This window comes from Diadema antillarum, unplaced genomic scaffold (genome assembly GCF_040938485.1).
Source record: "Diadema antillarum isolate AM-2024a unplaced genomic scaffold, OU_Dant_1.0 seq00001057_RagTag, whole genome shotgun sequence".
Lineage (NCBI taxonomy): Eukaryota > Metazoa > Echinodermata > Echinoidea > Diadematoida > Diadematidae > Diadema > Diadema antillarum.
In genome coordinates this window covers 259,062-285,133 of record NW_027271885.1, presented here as the reverse complement: position 1 = coordinate 285,133, position 26,072 = coordinate 259,062, and positions in this window count along the sequence as shown.

Below are 26,072 nucleotides of genomic sequence, written 5' to 3'. Positions count from 1 at the left end.
TGGCCAAACTAAACTAGTATACCGGGTACATACATGTACTATTATGCAATGCATGCATGCAGTACTGCACTCTAGAGTATGTGTACCTCCATGGTGAGACTCACCTCCCTGACAGATCTGCAGGGTGTTGGGAGAAAGGTACTGAACTGTATAAAACCTATACAGAGGATGACTAGTCTAATCCAAATTCAGCAGTAAATTCAACTATATGTGTTCATTTTAGACCTACTATGAAGAAAAAAGGTACTGTATCTTTTCTCCAGAAGAATTGAATGATCGGAAACCAATGTGTGAGGTATATAATAATCTACATGTCATTAATATAGATCACATACGAAGTCATAGAATTCCATTTACTGAGACTGATAAACAGACTGATAAACGACTGTCAGAGCGAATGATTTATCGCGTTCAGTCAAAATCTGACTGAAAGTCGTAAAAATAGTTACGTTCAGACGGCAGGCCCTAACCTCGAGGTTAGGAAACCTCGAGGTTTAGCTCTTGCCCCCTAACTACGACGTGTGTCCACACGACGAATCTTAACCTCGAGGTTACGAAACCTCGAGGTTAAGCTTCTGCCCCCCGTATACGAGTGGGTCCCACTCGATGTTAAAACCACAAAACCGGAAGTTTCAGCCCATACTGCTAACAAGCTTATGCGTCTATTTCTTCTTTAGTCCAACCCTGTCGGACTCGCTTACCGGTACCCTTTTTCCCACCGGCGGCACCAGCTTCGGTATGCAGAGATAGCACTGCACTGATGACTTTATGGCTTTATGAAGATATTTGTCGAAAACAATTTTTTTAGCGTCGGAGAAGAAAATAGAATACAGTAGCGAGTTCGACGTGTTCAGTTTCAGAGATCAAGCGCATGGGAAGAAAAGATGATGTTGTGATGTGCGTCATAGGTTTTTCACCTCGCACGCACGTGTAGTGTATTATGTGGTGTATTTATACGTGTGGGAGGTTGACCCGGAAGCAGAGAGAAATTGTAGGGGCTGGAGTTCGCGGCGAGGTCACTCTTAACTTCGAGTATGTTCTTTTTTGTGTCCACACGGTGCTTAATACCCCGTTCCCACTGCCGATCAGATTAGGTTATTTAGATTTTGAGTTGTTTTATGTATAATTTAAAGAGATAGTTGTATAAATAACAATGTTTAAATAGTGAGGTTTTGAAGGACTGAAATAGTTGGATGTTTCTTAAGTCAACGTGGTTAAGGGAAGACATTTGTATATGTGATATGATATAATATGAAGTATTTGTTGGTTTGTTTTACTTTTTTGTTGTTTTATGGTATGATTCTGTATGCGTTTGTGATGCCATCTGTCATATTTTATGCCACCTCAATCGGTTATTTTCCCCTTTCATTAACCATGGGAAACACATCCTCGCGTTTTGAATGGTATTGAAATTTTGATATGTCAACCGGCAATAATTTTTAGGTTTTCCTTTTCAATTTTATATCAAAATTTCGTCTCCTTTTTTCCACTATTTGAATAAATTTCCCTTTTCTATCCTTTTTAAAAAAAAATAATTTACGGATTTTGTATGATAACTAATATGTATTTCCGTTTGATGTTGTGTCGATATCACAATCTTTATTTGTAGTTCTCATGCTTCGGTGCATTGACATTTTTCACCCACTTTAACATTTTACTTCCTTGCCCGCTCGTCTCCATCTTGCCATATTGTTATTGTCTATATAAGTACATACTGTATCTCTTTACCTGTTGTGCAATACTCTCACCTATATCCCATTTTCTGATGCCCGGACGGTCTATGTGTATTATGTCTTCTTTTTTTTTTTACATATTTCACGCATGCTTATCCTATCAATGTCATTTTATTTTTTTTTTTAATGATTCCAATGTAAAGCAACCGTATCAGCCTTCGAGCTACTGGATTGTTTTTTTTTTTTATATATACTTGCACAATAAACCATATTGCATTGAATTGAATTGAATTGAACTCGATCAAGCGAGATCAATCCCGATCACCTATTTTTACCCGAGCAATCCCGACCAAATGCTCGATCTTCCGTCAACACGATCCCTTCCCGACCGCTATTCGATCTTTTACGATCTCCAGAATCTCTCCTCGACAACCACACAGATCTCTACTCGAACATCCCGATCTACACACAATCAATACACGATCGCTACACTTTCAATACTCGATTTCTACCAGACTTCTTAGACCAGCTCGACATGACTCGATCTGTGTAAGATCTTGCATCGAACGGGTCGGCAGGTTCGTACACTGATCGAGTGATAGAAGAATTGGTTACAGTATTCGTTTGGTTATATCAGACAACCCAGTATTTATGCTTGAATACGGCGTGGCCCAAAAGAGTGCTATAAAACTGACTATTAATTGCAAAAGCATGAATGAACGAATGGGCAGTCAAATTCCTAACATGTTTACTGAATATAACGTCATGTTATATCATATTGAAAAGGTGATAACATTTAAACGCGTATTTCTATGTGACTTATTGTTTCGTCCACTCACTGTTCAGCAATAAAAGTATCGTATTTTTGACCATATTATATAACTCGAGTTTGCTGTTCTGTAACGCCCCTGTTTTTTTTTATACATGACATTTTGGGCCTACATGTAACAATATTCTAGTTTAACTTCATCTTCTTAGTCATGACGGCACAAGTTAGATACAGACGTATTTCTCAAGGGGACAGAAAAAGAATTATAGGAATATTAATTTTGATGATCATAACCTTGATTTCCTACAACTGGCCGACAAACGGAATAAAGCGCTCAGCGGCGAGATAAGTCTTCGGACTTGAAGAGTCACTAAGCACATTAAAGAAAAAAAATGTCGCCAAAATCTCTGACATGAGTACGAAAATATGAAATGTAATGACGCTTGGAAAACAATAACTGTGTTATGAAAATAAAGAAAGAAGCAAACCATAAATATGCGTGCTAAATTGACTGCAAAAGATGTTAAATTGATTGCCAAAAATGAATTGGAATGAACGAGAGCAGCATGTCCGTGATCACGTGACTATATCATTCTAAACTGAATGAAGGAATAACCAAATGGTGCTTGTTTTACGAATTTCAATTGAAAAAGTGTTAATTAGAATGAGGCTAAAGGTAATTTAAATGCTCCAAAGTGAATTTCAATGAAGAGATCATAAAATTGAACTACTAAACATGTCATCTATGGTATATTTTGCTAAATTAAATGTAGCAATTAGGAATTGGACTGACCAAAAGTGCGAAACTGAAAAAAAAAAACAATGACGAAGACTGATCATTACTGTTTATGAGCCACTCAAAAAGGTACAAAAATGCATTAAGTTGTATTCATTCATTTTATCCGTTTTCAGTAGCTATTTTTGACGCACTCGTTATCAGTTTTTACGGCTTCACTATCGCTCAGTCAAGTATCGATATCAGTGCCCAAAGTTACAGATTTTGTAAATGACAAATTATCATGGAGATCAAAGCGCCTGCACGAAGATTGATTATCATTGTGTCAAATAAGATTTGAGGTCTTCTTTCTATTGAATAATGTAACGATTTCATTCAGTCGCTCATATCTTTTTAAATAGGGACAGTTTTGTAGCACTTGGTCTGCCGGGACACCATGTATAATATAATAGGTTCGTTCATATGTATTCGATATTTGTAGTGGATGTGAAGAATAGCAAATCTAAGTTTGATGTCTCATTTAAAAAAAAAAAAAATGTTACACCGCCACGCTTCGTAAGTGCATTATACTATAGGTGGGCTGAAATTATTTTGGTCTAAAATGAAACATAGGCCTATATGCCCATAAATGCACCATAGTTGAAAAAAAAAATGACTGTTCTACAACCCTAATGAGTCGTGTTATCTTTGTCATTATTGTTCTCATTATTAAAGAATGAAAAAATGAAGGAAAAATGTATTCATTGATAAAGTATAGGCATAAAAGTGTGTAAAAGAAAATACATGTATCATATTTATTTCTAAAGTCATGAAGTATGTTGATATGTGAAACAGAGTACATTATTATGAAAATAAAACAATATAACATTTTACACTAGCAAAAATGATGAAAATCTTGGTTGTTTATTCTTTTGTCAACTCATCCCAGCCAATCGATATCAAGGTGGACTTCAAGCAATGTACATACAACTCTCAATAAAAAGAAAAAACTTATTAAGCGAAGCAAAAGTGTAACATCTATACGTAAATAAAAGTGAAGTAAGTCACTAAGCATCTATGAGTCTACGTTACAACTACTGTTTTAACACGTCAGCGTAAGAAATAGATTTTATATTTCAAACGTAACCAACTTCAACTTTGAAACAGACAAGCTAGCAAAAGAATTCAAGAAACATTTCTCAGTTTATAAGTAAATTAGATAATCTAGAAAATTTCCTTTCACGTAACAGTCATATTGCCAGAATACCGAATTTTCTCAGTTTCAGTTGTGTTTCCTTTCTTTCTTCTGGCATTTTTGTCTGGAGAGTCTAATTCTGCCATGTCTGCTGTCTAGGGTTTGTTGTCTTTTCTCTCTTCGTGGCCCTTTTCTTTACTTCAGTGGGACAGCAGTGGCTGGAGATACTGACGACATTTAACTTTTTAACGTGACCAAGGACTGCATATATTTTTTTCTTATTACCTGAATAATAAATGAGTGCTAAGAAAGTACGTCTGCGCCTGCTGCAACCACTGTCAAAAAGTGCTCGGTATTTGATCGAGTGCCGGTTGAAGCATGATCGAGTTTAGTCGAGTATCAATCGATAACAGTCCTGTATCGGTCTTGTAGCGGTCGAGTCATTCATGAAACTGATGAATCCTGGATCGAGATGATCTGAAATCAATCGTGTAGCATTCGAGTATGACTCGAGATGATCGGGAACTGAGCTCGGGAAAAATTCCGTCCCGACCACACTAGATTTCTATACGACCGATTCCCGATCAGCTCGATCTCTTCTCGATCACTACCCGAGCTGTTGGTGTTCGGGCTTTCTACTCGAATATTTTGGACATGTCCAAAATTATCGTGAAGGAAGCAGGAGCGATGCCGATCAAGGTAGATCGACCCCGAATACCAATGCCGAGCGAGCCCGACCAGGCTAAAAAAAGCTTGATCGGGATTGATCGAGTTGATCTGATCGGCAGTGGGAACGCACCATAACTACGAGTGGGAACCCCCCGCGGCTCGTGGTTAGAGCGCTAACCATAAGATTTCTCGTGGCTCGAAACATCGAGCAAACCTCGAGGTTTGCTGACTACGAGTGTGTCTTCATGGTCCCTAACTACAAGCTCTAACCTCGAGGTTTCCTAACCTTGAGGTTAAGGACTCCCGTCTGAACATAACTTAAGAGACTTTTCTTTTTCTTTTTAATCTGATTTATGATTTCGCCATCTACATAAAAGAATCATTTATTAGAGCATTTTCATGGTCTTAATAAAATGTGTAAGAGGTGCATAGACAATCCAAATATTTAAAGATTGACATAAAAACCAAACGCGCTCCAGCGCAGTCGTGGCTATGGTGTATTGACCGACACACACCCAGCAACAAGTACCGTTTTGTATGCAACCCTCACATGGCGCAGGATGATCTTTTGCAAAGAAGATGGAAGGTGAGACGACATTAGCCATGTCTACACCTATCCAAAAACTTGTAGTTATACTAACTACGACAAAATTCCATCCCCTAACCACGACAAAACTTTGATGCTGTTCATACCTACATGCAGTTAGCAAAACCTCGACGAAGCTAACTACGATAGAAAATAAAGGGCGCCTAGTTCGCACATAGGGTTGCGCGCTATTGTGGAAAAAATTGAGCGTCGTGGTTAACAAAACTCCGTTCACATCTGTCATAGTTTAAGCGCTCTGTGGGGGGCCTTCCCAAAACCACGACGAAACCACGACAACACCCTAAGAAATCTTATAATGGTGTTGTCGTGGTGTCTTCGCCTTAAGGTTTTGTTGTGGTTTTCAAAACTACATGCGTCTACATCTACGCAAACTTGGAGTTTAGTGCCTCGTAGTTTACAAAACCTCGAGGTTTTGAAAACCTTAAGGTAAAGGGATCTAGGTGTGAACTTCATTTGTACAACTTTCTTCCCGGACGCGATTTTTTTTTTTCCCGTAACCCTAACGCGTCGAAATTGCCAATTGTGTCACTTGAGGAAAGACTATCAGTGTACAAGTTGGTTTTTGTACGCATGTGCTTGGACTTCCCATACTGCATACACTTAGGCAGTTGGGCATTGAGTTTGTACTGCTATACACAGAACCATTGGCATGGTCGTCTGCTAACCACAGAATCAGATTAGAATGTGAGAATGGCACGCCGCCTTTCAAACATGAACATAAAAACGGGTTTGTGTGTATGTGTGTGTGTGTGTGTGTGTGTGTGTGTGTGTGTGTGTGTGTGTGTGTGTTTGTGTGTTTCCACTTGTGCCATCGGAATCGCGTTCGGTATTTCTGTGGTTTTCTATGTCTCGCAAATTTACGACTTGCGTTGCTAGGATGCAACTCGACGTCTTCATCAATGTCTTGCAAAAAGTAAATTGGAAATGTAATTGAAGCTTGGATAAATTATAATCAAAGTATTATAGGCCTATAGCTGCTGAGATTGCTATTGTTAACATTGATCATGTTTATGAGCCCCACAAAATCAGATTCGAAGTGGGTATTGGGTCTTGTGTAACATGGATGCAATACTGCATGGGTTAATTTGGGTTTATCCTCCAACTTCACGATGATAGTGCTTTAAAATGACTCAGAAAGGCGTAGTGTACGCTCCTTTTTAGTTCAGGGTCATGATGTAAATCAACATATGATTATATTCTCATGCAATAACATCAAATATGAAGATGGGGGAGGGAAGAGAAACTGGGGGAGAGTAATCATCGATTGTGATTGATAACATCTCTTTCTTGATATATATAGTTTAACTTAATCAGTTTCAAAAAGGCATTTTGAATCGGCATTTTAAAAGTCAAAAGAAGAGCTATTTCCAACAAACAGCAATTCATTGCTCTACTATCACGGTTTGAATTGATCTATCAATAATTTTTTGATGTTCACTTTATCATTGCCAACACTATAGTCTTCGTCATCACGTACCATCGTCACCTCTACCACCACGACCATCATTGAAGGAAACCAAAACCCCAAAAGAAATGTGGATTGAGTGAAAGCAGCAACATTAATATGTCATTATCAATTAAGTTGATGGAATGTGTAATTTTCATGAAAAATGATTTTTTTTTTGGTGGAATTCTCTTCATATTTTCTTTACATTGTTGTTGTCCACTAAAGACGCCATGGACTCTAGTAGTCTCCTTATCCAGTAATTACAGCACCAAAACTATGAAAATGAATAACTTTTGCATCGATTGTCCCATTTTTTCCTCAAAATTTCACTGATGTGTTATACAAATGTTGCTCCGTTCACTCAATCCATATTGCTCTTTGGGCTTTGGTTTCCTTTAATATCAACCAATCATCACTACCATCATTGCTTTTATTAGATTACCATGCATGCACGACCATAAACATCAGTACTATAATTTCACAACTCGATATCATCTGATCATCATCACCACGAATGTCACTCGTATATATACCATCGTATACATATCACCACAAGCAATCTATCCTCCACCACTATCAATATAATTTTTTAGATAATAATAATAATAATAATAATGATAATAATAATAAAAATAATAATAATAATTGATTTGATTTATATAGCGCCAAATCCATTCTGTAGAGTGCTCTAGAACAGGCGCGGAAGGAAGAGAAAGTGAAGGAGGTAAAAAACATATACAAAATTCAAAATAATGACTAATCAAAAGGAGGCCTTAAACAGGTGAGTTTTTAGTCTGCTTTTAAAAGAATCTGATGAAGAACATTTTTTTTTTTTTTTTTTTTATGGCTGAAGGCAAGTTATTCCATAAGGTGGAATCAATCACCAATCCATCCACAACAACTTCACGAAATCTCTGTCATAGTTTTCAGCATTATCATCATTATCACTGCAGTCTAAATAAGCATTGCGACTGGCAATATATTCCCACTCAATCCCTCCCTCCAATGCCCACATGGCCTAGCACCCTGTAAATGATGAAGAGAAACGATTGAATATCAAAGGACTGATTTTGTTTGTTTGATTGTTTGTTTGTTTGTTTGTTTGTAAGAACACTAGCCGCATTCACACGTACAAAATAGCTGGTTACCGAGCGCGCTCCAAAACTCGAGTTCTTGTTAAACTCGTAACTTTTTATGAAACTTCATGATCTTCGGAATAACGACCCCTTTTTCATTTTCAAATACACGAGCCTTCGGAATAGCGAACCTTATTTCATTTTCGGGTTAACGAACCTTCGGAATAACGAACCTTTGGAATAACGCCACAAATGTTCGGATTAACGAACCCTTCTTGATTTTTGGGTTAACGAACCTGTAGGTATAGGGAATATGTGTGTTTCGGATTAATGAACCTTCGGAATATCGAACCTTCGGAAAAACGAACCTTTGGAATAACGAACAGCACCCTACAAATCTAACCTATCCTAATGCTCCTGCAAATGTCCTAAGTCTTATATCTACGTCCACTACCGTATCCGGGCACTTACCCCCTGGGCAACTACCCTCCGGATAACTACCACCCGGATAATTACCCCCCAGGTCTATTCCCCCTTAGGGCAACAACCCCCCGGACAACTACCCTCCTAGGGCAATCACCCTCCAGGGCCATTACCCCCTAGGACAACTACCACCCGGTCATCTACCCTCCTAGGGCAACTACCCCCAAGGGCAATTACCCTTAGGACATCTACCCCCCGGATAACTACCCCCTGGGTAACTATCCCCTGGATGACTACCCCCCCCCCCCCCGGATAACTACCCCCCAGATAATTACCACCCGGATAACTACCCCCTGGATAACTACCCCCCGGATAACTACCTCTTGGATAACTACCCCCCGGAGAACTACCCCCTGGGTAACTACCCCCCGGATAACTACCCCCAGGATAACTACCACCCGGATAACTACCCCCCGGATAACTACCCCCGGATAACTACCCCCCGGATAACTACCCCCCGGATAACTACCACCCGGATTACTACCCCCCCCCCATAACCATACCCCGACCCCCCCCCCCGCCCCCTCCTGATACTTACCTACTGGACAACCCTCCCTCCCCCCCCCCCGAAAGAAGTACCACCCTCCGAAAGAAGTACCACCCTTTGTAATTTTTCCATAAGTTCATAAAACCATATCAAAAGATGCACCTTTCTCTTACACTGTCATCACTGTCATTTTCTACCGTTATAACACATTAGAAGATAAACATAAGAAAAGGAGAGTTGATTTCACTGCAATTCATATTTTCTTAACATTAGCGAGGGACCCTTCGATATAAAGCCATAATTTCTGATAGGATCCGGGCACGGTTTTATGAAGTCAGTCCTGACAAGCTGTCAGTTCCACACAATTACCAATCGTTGTAGGTCGATCAAAGCAGGTCCATGGTAACAAGTCGGTGACTCGAGCTTATCAATCAAGCAGAACCCATGGTTTTATTGAAATTATTAGAGACTAACAAGATGTCATAACTGGCAACTTTTATCAAACGGTGCCCTAATCTGTCATAAGAGTAAGATTACAGCTTGTTTTACATACAAGTAGAATTTTGCTAGTTTTCAAATTAAATGTTCTCGACACTTTAAGGGGAAATCCAGTTCAAATATAAGTTAGTCTGATTAGAAAGAGTAAAATATTACGAGTTTAACGGTATTTCTATTTTTTTTTTTACAAAACACCCCTAGTTGTTAACGGAGTCTTTTGTCCTGCACCCTCTTTTTTAATAGATCTATAGAGAGTTGTAGTTGACAGAATTATTTTTACATTGTAGGGCTGCTCTGTTTTATCCTGGCCATTTCAAGAGTATTTTTTCTTCACAAAAACTTGAATCCTTCTTGGAATAACATGCTCTTTAATATTTCGTAAGGGGTTTCTAATTTTCTCACCCAAAAGATGTTTAAAACCTGAAATTAGGTCTCGACCAAAACCAGACGATATGTAGTGAAAAAATGTTGTTTTTTTTTCAATTCAAATAGCAAACGTTGTTCGAAAATAACAATGAGAAACGTAATTTTCTGGGGGAGGGTTATTGTAAGAGGGGTGACTGTTTGGAGCCTAATTTCAATAAGGAGTAATTGTCAAGGGAGGTAATGCTCTGCGGTGATCATACCAAGGAGGTGACAATCTCTTCCCACATTCTCTATATACTAGTTGTTAATGCCCAATGATGCAGTAGGGCAATTCTGAAATGAGCGTTAACAGTATAACAGTAAAATAGTTACAAAATTGATGAAACAATGCAAAGAGAGGAAATTAAGACAGAGACGAAGAACACAAATAAAGATACAGTGCACTCCCGTTACAACGAACACGGTTATAACGAAATTTCGTTATAACGAAGCAAAACTTCTGGTCCCAAAATTATCGCCATTAAAGTCTATGGTACAAAATTCGCTTATAACGAAGACGGTTATAACAAAATTTCCGTTATCGCGAAGTATTTTCTGAGCACCACTGACAAAGAAAAATAAAGGACATGTGCTCCGTTTTAACGAAATGCGGATCGCATTCGAAAATGCGTAGTGGAACAAGCATTTTTAAAGCGTCTCTGCATGAGCGAACGCATCATTGAATGTTCACTCCGTGTATCACGCACAGTTTCCGAGGGGAACTTGCATTATTGTAATACAATAATCTGAATTCAGATAAGGTTTGTTTCATTGTTCCGAAGTCCTTTAATACAAAACACACACATTCTGATACAACTAAATGTCCGTACTAGTTCGGAAATGAAATATTAAGCACATTTTGGCGTTATTCCATAACAAAGGTTCGTTAATCCGATAATAAAATATGGTCCTTATTCTCATTCTTATACGGTTCGTTAGTCCGAACATTATAGGAATTCAAAACGTTCGTTAATCGGAACATTACAAAAATATCGTTAATCCATGGTGAAAAAAGGAGAGCACACTAACAAAACTTAAGAACTGCAATCCTCATAATCGTCTTAAGATAAATAAATCTTCGAAATAACTAACCTTTCTCATTTTTTTTTTCATTAACAAAATTTCTTCGGAATAACGAACCTTATTTCATTTTCGGATGAAAAAGCCTTCGGAACAACGGTCTTTCTGAATAGTGAACCTTTCTCACTTTTTGATTTATAAACCTTCAAAATGACCAACCTCATTTCATTCTCAGATCAACGAACCTTCGGAAAATGAACAATATATTATTTTGATATAAATCATGAACTTTCGGAATAATGATTCTTCAGAAATGCGAACCTTCAGATAAACAAACCATCGGAATCCCGGGAATGGCGAAACTTCGGAATAAGGAGCCTTCGGATTAACGTACTTTAGCAAGAAAAGAACCTTTGGAATAGCGAACTGTAACCAAATCCTACACCGTCATTTTCTACACATGTGTGACAACACAAACAACTTTATGCTCTTTTTAAAATGTAATATTTAAACGAAATTAAAAAGGTATTCGCCCATCTCACATAGCTTTCCAGCGTATGATGAGGATTCAACAAATATATTTTTTTACGCGTGGTTTCCTTCTTTTCCTTATACATTGCATATTATATTTGTTCTGAATGAAATTTCGTTAAAACGAAAAAAAAAAATGCCGGTCCTGAGCATTTCGTTTTAACGGGAGTGCATTGCACATGAACACACACGAGATAAATCCCTTGTAATGAGAGAAAGAGGAAAGGTGAGTAATGAATGACTGAGTAATGAATGACAGGAATAGACTATCTTCACGGTGGACAGAGAAAAGCGAGAGGGAAGAGGAAGATGATGGGTCAAAACCAGGGCACGTGAGGCATGAGATATAAGCTCATTAAAATAAAGAAGTGTTACATGGAGTTGTGGTAAACGATAGACGATTGTGGTTTAAAAAAAAATATTGCAAAAAGTATAACTCATTCTGAAGTGTAACATTTCTTCAAAATGTCTTTAATTCAGTGGTAAAGGCATTCAAACTTAAACTTCTTTTATACTATACTATCAAGAGAAATCCGAAATTTCGGAACAGTAAAAGAAAATACAGATTTAGCGAAAATAGTTTTGGTTAAAGGCATTGACATTTACTGGATTACCGGGTAGGATATGAAGGGACAGCTTCGTGTTTTATGAACATAGAGTCAGAATACAGAGGGAGAAATTAAGCTTGTACATAAATCGTCCTAAATGCAAACGATACAAATTGTAAATCCTTAAGATGTTGTTTTCATAAGATGATGTCTCAGTATGGCATCTCCGTGATTCCTGGCAAATAATACAAAGAACTTCGTTTTCTGTAGTAATGATATCCTTTTTATTAAAAGTAAGAGTCGGGGGGGGGGGGGGTGGGGGGCAGTGACCCGGGAGGTAGTTACCCAGGGAGTAATTGACGTGGTGCACTGTCCTGGGGGTAATTTTCCTCTTGATAGTTATAGGGAGGGGGAGTTGTAGGCCTACTTATCCGGGGTAATCATCCATGGGGAGTTATCGGAGGGGGTAGTTATCGGGTGGAAGTTATCTGGGGTCTAGTTATCGGAGGAGGGGGTAATTAACCTGGGGATAATTATCCTGGTTTCAATTATCGGGGGGGGGGGTAGTTATCCGGAGGGTAATTATCCGGGGGTAATTATCCGGGGGGTAATTATCCGAGGGGTAGTTATCCGGGGGGTAGTTATCCGGGGGGTAGTTATCCTGGGGGTAGTTACCCAGGGGGTAGTTCTCCTGGGGGTAGTTACCCAGGGGGTAGTTTTCCGGGGGGTAGTTATCCAGGGGGTAGTTTTCCGGGGGGTAATTATCCAGGGGGTAGTTATCCGCGGGGGTAGTTATCCTGGGGGTAGTTACCCAGGGGGTAGTTCTCCGGGGGTAGTTACCCAGGGGGTAGTTTTCCGGGGGGTAGTTATCCAGGGGGTAGTTTTCCAGGGGGTAATTATCCAGGGGGTAGTTATCCGCGGGGGTAGTTATCCAGGGGTAGTTATCCGAGGGGTAGTTATCCAGGGGGTAGATTGCCTAAGGGGGAAATGCCCTGGGGGGTGATTGCCCTAGGAGGGTAGTTGTCCGGGGGGTAGTTGTCCTAGGGGGTAATTATCCTGGAGGGAAATTGCCCTTGGAGAGTAGTTGTCCGGGGGGTAGTTGCCCTAGGGGGGAATTGTCCTGGGGGGGGGGGGTAATTATCCGGGTGGTAGTTATCCGGAGGGTGGTTTTCCAGGGGGTACTGTTCCTAGACCCGTCTACTACATACATTCCTAGTTGCTATAGCACTGTTGTATCACGTTTTTATATAAGGGCAAAAAATTGTAATGCTTTATGACATGGTTACTAAACCGAAGGTTCGTGGTTACTAAACCGAAGGTTCCGAACATTTGTGGCGTTATTCCGAAGGTTCATTTATCCGAAAATAAAATAGGGTTCGCTATTCCGAAGGCTGGTTTATTCGAAAAAGAAATAGGGGTCGTTATTCCGAAGGTTCGTTGATCGGAACGCTTGTGCCGTTATTCCGAAGGTTCATTTATCCGAAAATAATATAAGGTCCGCTATTTCGAAGGCTCGTTTATTTGAAAATGAAATAAAGTTCACTATTCTGAAGATCGTTAATCCGAAATGAAATAGGGTTCGTTATTCCGAAGGTTCGTAACGAACCTTCGGAATAACGAGCTTTGTTTCATTCTCGGACTAACGAACCTTCGAAATAACAAGCCTTATTTCATTTTCGGATTGACAAACCTTCGGAATAGCGAATCCTATTTCATTTTCGGATTAACGAACATTCGGAATAACGCATCTTCGGAATAACGAACCTTCAGAAAAACGAACCTTCGGAATAACGAACTGTAACCCAGCCTGGTAAACGCATAATGTTTTCAGAACGTTTCACAAACGTTGTTTTTTTTTTTAGGTTCCGTAAATTTTCGTAAAAAAGGGACATGTTTAAAACGTACATACAACGTCAAAGTTGGGAATTATCATTTACCGCAAAGCACAGGATTTTTGCGGAAACGTTTTAAAAACGTTAATGGACATTACAAAACGTTTTTATTATGTCTGCTAGTCTTCGTCCTTTATAAACGCCCACAAAACGTTTTCGTTAGTCCACTTCGTCTTTAATGAACGTTTAAAAAAACGTTTTCGTCATTGGTTTCATTATTATGAATATTCATGCCTATTTATGAATATTCAAATAAGAAAGTATTAAAATAATTTGAAAACTAGTGGAAATAGATAAAAGACATTGAAATCTAAAGATTTATGCTGGGTCCAAACTTTCTGTGTTATTGTTCAGTCACTCACAATTTCAAATTGTGTTATGAAGAGGTATTTTCATATGTTAAAGGGACTGTACAGTACTGGTTGAGGTGGGGATTCAGGTTTATAACATTCTTAAGTGAGAAAATGAGAAACCTCTTACGAAATATGAAAGAGTATGTAATTTTAAGAAGTATTCAACGTTTATTTGATGAAAATTGGTTTTCAAGTGGCTGAGATATCCAAAAAAGTGATAATAATAAAAGGCGACATGCCACAACTTTATTAGGATCTCTATGTTTCACCTTGTTTTTGGATATCTCAGCCATTTCAAAACCGATTTTCATCAAACAAACTTTTGATACCCCTTAGAATTGCATGCTCTTTGGCATCTCATAGAGTGGTTTCTGAATATCTCGCAAAACATTAAAAGCTAAATCCTCACCTCGACCAGAACTGTACACACCCTTTAATAGGCCTAATTAATGTGTGTGTGATTTAATCTACGTAAAAATGTCTTCATGCATCTCATCTTTTTGCTGGTATATAAAAGAATGTGATACAGATTCATGAATTTGGAATAGGATGTAGTATAGGTATACTCTCTAAGAAAAATCGAGTGAAAATTTTCACTCTAAAAAGAGTGAATACAAAAAAGAGTGAATTTCGAGTGAAATTGGAGTGAATTTTGAGTGAAAATGCTCATTTTCACTCATTTTGGAGTGACGTCAGGGATCACTCGACGATTTTGGAGTGATCCCTGACGTCACTCCAAAATGAGTGAAAATGAGCATTTTCACTCAAAATTCACTCCAATTTCACTCTTTTTTGTATTTACTCTTTTTAGAGTGAAAATTTTCACTCGATTTTTTTTAGAGAGTAGGTTGTAGGACATTAGGAACAGGTTAGGATAGGATTATATACGTAGGATTAGGATTAGGGTACATTAATCCCAGATACGTGCCTTCATTTTTTTTTTTAATAACAAAATAAACATTAGACGTTCTCAAAAGGTTTTCTGGTCGTTCTAGACGGATATGGAAGGTTCTGTAAACGTTCTGGAACGGGTCATAAGACTTTTTAGACGTTCTTAAAACGTTTTTTGAACGTTCTAGACAGTTTTCAAAAGTTCTCTGGACGTCCGCAGAACGTCCACAAAACGTTTTGAATATTCTTAAAAGGTTTTACTGACGTCTATAATGTCCAAAAGGTTTTCTGCAGGTCCTTAAGAATTCCGAAAGGTTTTTTATTGTTTTTTTAACATCTAAAAAACACCCATTTGAAACGTTTTCAATACGTTGAAAACCTTCCACAAAAAGAAGTTCTGAAAACGTTTTGAAAAAAGTCCAGATAACAAACTTTGAACGTTTCAAGAACGTTGAGAAAACTTCCAAATGTTAGCTGGGAACCAGATTTGTATCATGGTCATGTACCTTGAGGTGCTCACAGGCGCTTTATTAGATCTTAAAATGAAATACTGATTAACCAACCGGCCACAACCTTAAAATGACGTCAAAATCACGTCCATTTTCCTTGTTTAGTTTTCGTAAAAAAGGCGTCTTTCAGAAGTCTTTCTTGTATTCTTTACCAATATACGTGAAAAAGTCATGAATTGACGTGTAAACGACGTGCTCATGACGTTATTCTCACGTACATCTTGTCTTTAGAATTGTGATTTGCACGTCAATTAGACGACTCTTTGACCACCATTAGCATCTTTGGGACAACTTCCATCGATCAAAAATACGACATATTGACGTCAGTTTGAAAAATACGGCATATTCACGTCAGTTTTAAACGTTTATATGACGTCAAGAATCTTTGTTTATTTTCGTCTAAAAGACTTTAAATTAGTAATTTACACGTCTTTACGACGTCTTTGTTTAACCACCCAGGCGTCAGAAAGACGTCACAAATATTACGTCTTTTAGATTTCTTCTATTTGAGCAGAAATATCGCTTTCTGGCGTCAGGTTGAGACCTCTAAATGACGTCTGTTTTCTTTGCAAGACGTCGCAAAACTGACGTAAATTTAACGTCACTAATACGTTATTAATATGACGTGGTAAACAGATTGCAAAGCAACGTAAATTTTACTTCACTAATACGTCGTATATATGACGTGAATAATATGTCACAAAACTGACTTGAATTTTAAGTCTTTAGTACGTCGCTAATATGACGTCATAAATACGTCGCAAAACTGAGGAAAAGTTCACGTTGTTAATACGTCGCTCATATGACGTCATAAATGCGTTGCAAAACAAAGTAAATATTGCGGTATGCAAGACGTCATTATAGATAACGCTATGAATGCGTTGCATATCAACATAGATTCATACGTCATTAACACGTCTTTAAAATGTCACTAATATTAGGTAATAAATATGTCGGAAAACAGACGTAAAATTCACGTCAGGAGGTCCATAACATGACGTGATAAATTCGTTTCAGAAATACGTTGAAATCACGTCATTTCCTGGTCATTATCAGACGTGCGACCACTTTGACCAGTTGCGACCAAAATTATTAAGACGTCCTTTTGACCTCCGTCTGCTAGCTGATGGGATGTTCAAAAAATTGGTTCCATTCCTTTCTTCCAATTCAACCTTGACTACAGTGTATAGTATTAGTGCTGTTTTTTCTCAAACCAATTTCTGTGCATTTTCTGCATGCATGCTATATTAATACATCCAGGCTGTAGAAATCGACAACTTTTGCTGAGCTGAGATACAACGTCAAACGTTGAAATAGATTAATTCACAGGTCTGTGTGTGAAACCTAAAGGGGAAGTTCACCCTCAAAGATAACTTGTTCTTTAGAAATAACCCCCTGACAATAATAAAAAAAGAATATTATTGGTGAAAATTTGAGGAAAACTTTCTAAAGAAAGGTATCATTCTAATTTTCAACAGATTATAATCGATCAAGAAAATCAGGAAATCTATGACGTTTCCAGCGACTTCTTATACAAGAGAATAGAAAAGAAAGTACATGTATGCAAAAATAACATTCTAACTTTAATAAAGGCATAATACATTTGCAAATGAAACTAAAACCCAGCATTGGTGCTTCAAAACATTATTTTCTAAAATATGCTCCGTAGGAATAAAAACAACCAATATGAATATTTGAACCATTATCGTCGATGTTATTGTTAGATATACAAAATGTTAAAATAGTTTTAATAATTAAGAATGTTTCCAGATTAAACAGTCTTTATACAGTTATAGTTTAATGAGAAAACACGTGATATGTCCTTTTATGTCCTTTTATGCTTTATTGAAAACATTTTATATGGTAGGATGTTTTTTGATACAACTGACCTACACATAATATGCATCAAAAGTAATATCTTGAACATGTTTATTAAATCACTGCCCCAAAAGGTAAACAGGACCTTTAAAATACATTGTATTCCATTTTAAAGGAAACCAAAACCCAAAGAGAAATGTCGATCGAGTGAAAGCAGCAACATTAGTTGAAAACATCAGTGAAAGTTTGAGAAAAATTAGACAATCGATGCAAAAGTTATGAATTTTTAAAATTTTGGTGTTGGAACTGCTTGATGAGGAGACTACTAGAGGTTATGATGTCATGTGTGGACAACGATATAAAGAAAATATGAAGGGAATTCCACAAAATTTTATTTTTCATGAAAATTACGCCTTCTATCAACTTGATACTGACATCTGTTAAGGGTAGCAATTATTCCCCCTGCTTTCTAATAGCGGTTAATCAAGTGCTCTTTCATTATGCTAGAAAAGTGAATTTTTGTGGAATTTCCTTTATGTTTTCTTTATATTGTTGTCCACACATGACATCATACCTCTATTAGTCTTCCTCATCCAGCAATTCCAGTCCAAAAACTTTACAAATTCATAACTTTTGCATCCATTGTCCGATTTTCCTCAAACTTTCACTGATGTGGTCTACTAATGTTGCTGCTTTCACTCAATCCACATTTCTCTTTGGGTTTTGGTTTCCTTTAAATGCATCCTCTATGGTAATCACTCCAAATATTTTACAAAATAATAACCTCTGTGATGACAGTTCTATTACTTCATTACGCCACGTGGATGTTGGCACAAATTTTTCACTTAATATTATCATTCCTTTTAATATCTTAATACCGTAGATCAAACATTTAAACAATCAATTTGATGTTTGAATACAAATGCAATCCTACACTAAACGGTACCCTTCACAGACACCTGTTAACCCCATCCTAACACTCTTGTATAGCAAATTACTATCATACAGTATATAGCTGTTGTAAAACAAACAAACAAACAAAAAAGAGCAATCATATGGATGCAAATGCAATTTCTTTCCCCCTCACGGCCTATGTACACATTTTCATGCAGCACTATTATCCTACTCCCTCCCCCCCCCCCCCATTGACACAATGTCTACCATGCACAGTCTCATATTACCTGCACATGCAGGTAATATGAGACTTCTGCGATTAAAAAAAAAAAAAAAACAAACAAACAAACAAAAAAGAGCAATCATTCGTGGCTTGTCAACGGACACCACCTGACGCTCACTCCACTTTTGGCTGCCGCGGTTTAACGTGTAAAAAAGTAAGACAGCCCATAAATAATCTGAAAACAAAGTGATCGCTGTCAGTGCATGAAAGTGACCAGTGAAAAAGGCACCCTTTCGTTTCAATCTGCCTGATACCAAGGAGCGTTTGTAGCTCCATGCTAATACCAAGGAGGTGAGAGAATTTAGTCTCACCTTCCTGCTAATACCAGCGAGGTGAGTCACCTCCCTTCTGATGTTGTACACGTATACTGACTGCTGAGTTTTGTAAATGATGACTTGCTAAACGACTTGCCCATGTGAAACATCTTCGAATAATGCTCCAAGTTACCATGTACGACTTGTTTCCTAACGTCTCATTTTCCTCTGTAACTTCAACTAATGGGAACGTGTTACTGTTGTGTGTATACTTCCACTGCGAGCAGACCAATACACCAAACATTTTTTAATGATATTCTTTATTAGAATTTCATCGATATCAGGCCCATGTTTACAATGAAATTAATTTGAACAAAAAATAAGCTGCTGAATTGTTATCTTTTGTGCTCCTAAATCATATTTTTCTTAACATACAGTACAATATAGGCCTATATATACATATCGTACCATGCATAAAATATTGGCATAGAAGTCTGCATGAATCTCAGAAAAAGCTTTCTGATTTAATACTTACACTATAGTAACTTTAAGCCAATCCATATCTGTCTTCCGTTAATACGCAAACACTTGTGCTGCAGAATCACCTTTTTTTTTAACACTACACACACACATACTCACACACGCACATACACACACACACACACACACGCACAAATCCGTCGTTATGTTTGCAAGGCATGAAGGCGTGCCATTCGAATCTGATTCTGTGTTAGCAGACGACCATGCCACGGGTACTGTGCGACAGCACAGCATGCCTAACGAAGTCCACGCGCATGCGTACAAGAACCAGCTAATACACTGATAGTCTTTGCTCAAGTGACACATTTGGCTATTTCGACGCGTTAGGGTTACGGAAAAAAAAAAAAATCGCTTCCGGACCCCTTTTCGTTGGGGGCGCAGTCTCTCGATTATCGCAATTTAGTCTGGCTTCCAGATCCTCTGCCCATACTATTTCGCTATTCATGATATTGACGCCCTCAACGTCGAAATAAAGGCGGCGACTTCGTCGCCGCGGAGTCCAGTTGGAAAAGGGTCTGGAAACCAGACTAATTGCAATCAGAAAATTTGCACCCTCTCTTGGTTTATCGCATCAAGGAAAATTGGACGGAGCCCTGACTATGATGGATCGAGAGGAGGCGCATCCCCCTCTGGTACACCCTCACTTTATTAGGTTAAACCAACAGAAACATAGATAAGAAAATGGGGGGGGGGGGTCGTGCCAGCCTTTGATTTTGCAAAGGCGCCCCCCCCCCCCCCCCTTTTACGGAATTCCTAGATCCACCCCTGTGACGCGTTATGACATTTGTGGTCGACCTGTTATGACATTTGTGGTTAATCCCCGATTTTGACTTGTGGTTGACGCAATCGCGGGTTGAGAGGGGGCACATCCCCCTTTAGTGCCCCTCTCTTTAATTCGTCAACACAACAGAAATAAAAAGCAGAAAATGGGGAGGGGGAAGGTCGCGCCAGCCTTTGACTTTGTAAAGGCGCCTCCCCTTTATGGAATTCCTGGATCCGCCCTTGTGACGCGTCATGACATTGCAGTAAATTTGGAAATTGTGACATTTGTCGTCGACGTGTTATGACAAGTGCAGTAAAAATGGAAATTTTGACATTTGTTGTCGACGTGTTATGACATTAGTGGTTGTTTTGATATTAGTGGGCGATTTTGACATTAGTGGGCTCTACAGAGGGTCTAATATCGCTACTCTACAAAAATGCTACTCTAAATATCTAATCCTAGCTCACCTGTTTGGCAGCTCGACCCGTTATAACCCGGTAAACACAGACAGGAGTACATATTGACATCGTCCTGACACGTTCCTCCGTTCAGACAAGGATTGCTATCACATTCATCAATATCTGTAAATTGAGAAAAGCAGATTATGATTAGAATATAAACAAAAAGTCAACAGAACGTACATGCAAAAACTAAAACGCCAATAGCATACAGTTTAAACGGAAAACAGAATATTGGCTGTGATTTTCAATGGGTTATAAAAAGATTCTCATCTTAGAAGCGAATAGATTTACACGCTTTCAAATAGTAAACGACTATAATGTAATGCATGTTCAGTTAAACAAACCACCAAATAGCTAGCATATTAGTAACGTAGTATGTATGGGCCTTAGTTATCATAATGATATAAGAAATATTTGGTCAGATAATTTGATGTGGTATCAGATTGCAAATACATTTTATATTTTTCCTTTTCAATCAGAATAGTTAGGAGCACAGGTATATCGGAAAGGAATTAGAGTATGATTATAAAGTGCTTTATCTTTTCTTATAATATTCATATATATATATATATATATATATATATATATATATATTTAAACTTCAGACTTGGTTCTGAAAAATACTGATTTTGAAAGACGAAAAATGTACTAAGATTATAAACATTCTTATATGTTCAACTTGACTCCAAGGGAGAAATGGTTTAATGTTCCTCTCTTGAGAATCTAATCCGAATAATACAGGTTGTAACATGCCAAATAAAAAAAAAAGAATGTCATCTAGACGTACTGAGAAGCAACACAGATGAAGAGCAAAAGCTATAATGTTAAGAATGATATTCAATGTGTTCTTCTGGCTCTCAGATGAACTTTATTTTAAAGCTTTCTTCTTAACCAATGTTTTGAGAGCGAATTCCATCCAACTGATTGAGACGAAATTGATAAGGAATCGCCTTATACCACCTGAGAGACGAATTTAGTTCCAAGCCCCTTTGCATCCGTAAATACGCACTCAATTGATCAGTGTTTTATAGTAACCAGCACACACACACAGACACACACACACACACACACACGCACACACACACACACACACACACACACACACACACACACACACACACACAAAACCCATGGGCGCACACACTCGAGCAGGATTCGAACCTACGACCTCCTGATCACCGGACAGGCGTCATCTCCACTAGCCCAATGAGCTTTTGCCCGACAGCAAGTTTGGGTTCTGATCCTTATAGCATGCAGGGGGCGCCGCGTTAAAGGCTACTTTTGGCTACCATTAAACACTGATCAATTGAGTGCTTATTTACGTCGAAGAAGGGCAATTTGTTGCATGAAAACATGTCGAAGGAAGAATTTCATGAATTTGATTAATAGACTGCATTGCTAAACTCTTCTCAACGTGGCCATTTTCAACTTTCCTTACGCGTATCAAAACCAGAAAATAAAAAATCCATTAAATTTATCAAAGATGTAACAATGTGACCTAGAGTCCACATAACTCACTGACTAACCATTTGTTGTCATGTGGCTAATAGAAAAGGTAATACCTTAAACGCATCAGTTCATTTTTCTGCTGTCTTTTGGTTTTGTTTTGTTTGTTTTTTTATGACGTGTGTCTTTGCGTTGATGTACCACCTCTGCTTGCTTGTGCTAAAGTGACAGTAATGTTAAGCACTGCCAACAGAGGGCAAAAGTGCTGCATCTGTAAACTCTAACCAAGTTTCAGGGGGTGGCTCAACTCTCCTGGATCTCCCCGAATGTACATGCACATAACTTACTGTAATAGACCATAATTTGGTCGTGGTTCAGTACGTCATTTAGCGTTAAAAAGAAAAAAAAATCATAAAATGTGTTATTTTGCATTCGTTTAGAAATATGCCGGTTATGAGTAAAAAGTTACAAATATCGTCTGCTGAAAAGCAGAAGGGCATTATCGCGTTCTAAGATTGAAAGATATGTATAGTATTGATGGATATGAGGATTGGGCTTTTAACTTTCTGGAGATGCCATTCATGATATAGATACCACTTATGATAAAGAACAGAGCATACATTAAAAGAGGCATTCAAAATCGGCTGAGATATGAAGAAAAAAGTGATACAAAGGAATAGTAATAAAAGATGGGTGCCACCCTTTATTACGTTCGATCTGTTTTGGATATTTCAGATACTTCAAAACCAATTTTCATCAAATAATTTTTTAATTCCTCCTTGAATTACATGCTCTCATAATTTATGTCCATTGTTGCGCACAAAAAAAGTAAGAAAAGAGAAATATGTCTCGACCCCAACTATTAAAATCTCTGAATGAATAAAATCGAAATAATCAAATTTCATTAAATGAAAAAAAAAACATACTTAATCAAAGGCGGGTAGATTTACAAGCATTGTTCCCAATTTCGGGTAAATAGCACTCTTATCGTTTTGATTTTCAACCTTTTCCTATAAATTACGCGGTGCCCGATACATGCTATGAGGATTGGAACCGACACTTGCTGTCGGGCGGAGGCTCGCTGGTCAGGTGGTGATGACGCCTGTCCGGAGATCAGGAGGTCTTAGGTTCGAATCCTGCGCGAGTGTGTGCGCCCGCGATTTTTTGTCATAGCTACTATTAAACACTGATCAATTCTATGGTTATTAACAAAAGGTTTAGCTTCATTATCAAATTCAGCAGCAGATTCCTATTCGCTACTCTAAATTACAAGCGTTGTACATAATCCTGGCTCACCTGTTTGGCAGCTCGACCCGTTATAACCCGGTAAACACAAACACGAGTACATATTGACATCGTCCTGACAAGTTCCTCCGTTCAGACAAGGATTGCTAACACATTCATCAATATCTGTAAATGGAGAAAATCGGATTATGATTAGAATATTAAATATGTCATCTTATCAATAAATAAGGAAAAGGTCAATGAAACGTACATGCCAAATCTGAAACGCAAAAGCAGAATAATTGCCCTGAGTTTCAATGGCTCATAAAAAGATTCTCATCTTAGAACGGAATCGGATTTACACACTTTCAAATAGTAAAAGCCTATAACGTAATACATGCCTAGCTTTACAAACCACATACAGGTAGCATATTAGTGAAGTAGTGTGTATGGGTCTTAGTTTTCCTAATAATGTAAGAACTATTAGGACAGACAAACGTGTTTTTTTTTTTTTTTTTAATAGAAAATGCATCAGCAGATTGCAATTCGCTATATACTCTAGAATACCTAATTAGACCGGGGGCCCAGAGCATTTATTCAGCTGAAAAGGGTCACACTTTTTAATGGTCTCATCGTATAAGGATGTGGCCAAGGGTCAATAAAATGAATTGCTGGCAAGTCACATCCTGTACCGTAAGCCTAGGGACCACAAAAAGGGACCCCGAAAAATGGATTTATTCAGCCGAAGGGGGTCACGGACAAAAGTTGGTGGATATTGTTCCTTTGGGTGTACTTATCATGAAAACAGCAATGCCAGCTATTTTATCCTGTACGGGGCCCCAGACAGTAGCCCCAAAGGGCCCCACAAATATGGTGTTTTTCAGCTGAAAAGGGTCACGGCTAATTTCTTTTGCAATGGAAGTAGTTCCCGTCAGAGATATCCAAAACACCAATGCCAGCTATTCTATTATGTACGGGCCCCAGACAGTAGCCCCAAAGGGCCCCATCCCCCATAGGCCCTACGTACAAACACACACAAACATTGATTTTATTCAGTTGAAGAGAGTCGCGGCTAATTTCTTTTGCAATGGAAGAAGTTTCCATCAGAGATATCCAAAACACCAATGCCAGCTATTTTATCCTATACGGGGCCCCAGACAGTAGCCCCAAAGTGCCCCACCCCCATAGGCCATACGTACAAACACACACAAACATTGATTTTATTCGTGCAGCTGAGAAGAGTCTCGGCTAATTTCTTTTGCAATGGAAGGAGTACCCATTAGAGATATCAAAAACACCAAAGCCAGCTATTCTATCCAGTACGGGGCCCCGGACAGTAGCCCCAAAGGAGTTCCCCCCCCCCCCCCCCCCGTACACACACACACACACACACACACACACATTAGTTTCATTCAGCTGAAAAGGGTCACGGCTAATTTCTTTTGCAATGGAAGTAGTACCACCCATCAAAGATATCCAAAATACCAAAGCCAGTTATTTTATCCTGCACGGGGCCCAGACAGTACCTAGCCCAAAATGCCCCCCCCCCCCTCCCCCTCCCCCAACCCCCACACACATTGATTTTATTCAGCTGAAAAGGGTCACGGCTTATTTCTTTTGCAATTTAAGTAGTACTCATCAGAGATATCCAAAACACTAAAGCCAGCTATTTCATCCTGTACGGGGCCCCAGACAGTAGCCCCAAAGTGCCCCCCCCCCCCCACACACACACACATTAGTTTCATTCAGCTGAAAAGGGTCACGGCTAATTTCTTTTGCAATGGAAGTAGTACCCATCAGAGATATCCAAAATACCAAAGCCAGCTATTCTATCCTGCACGGGGCCCCAGTCAGTAGCCCCGAATTGCTCCCTCCCCCCCCCCCCCCCTCCCACACACACACACATTGATTTTATTCAGCTGAAAAGGGACATGGCTACTTTCTTTTGCAATCGGAAGTAGTAGGCATACTCATCAGAGATATTCAAAACACTAAAGCCAGTTATTATGGGGCCCCAGACAGTAGCCCCAAAGTGCACCCCTACACACACACACACACACACACACACACACACACACACACACACACACACACACACACACACACACATTAGTTTTATTCAGCCAAAAAGGGTCACGGCTAATTTCTTTCGCAATGGAAGTATATATAGTACCCATCAGAGATATCCAAAGCACCAAAGCCAGTTATCTTATCCTGTACAGGGCCCCAGACAGTAGCCCCAAAGTGCCCCCCCCCCCCTCCACATATACACACACATACGCACACACACACAAACACACACACACACACACACACACACATTAGTTTCATTCAGCTGAAAAGGGTCACGGCTAGTTTCTTTTGCAATGGAAGTAGTACCCATCAGAGATATCGAAAATACCAAAGCCAGTTATTTTATCCTGTACGGGGCCCAAGACAGTATAACCCCAAACACGGGTAATTTCTTTTGCACTGGAAAAAGTACGTATCAGAGATATTCAACACACCAAGGCCAGTTATTTCATCCTGTACAGAGCCCCAGACAGTAGCTCCACAGTGTCCTATCCATTATACATGTACTGTGAATCAGCTGAAAATGGTCTTACAAATTCTTTTGTAAC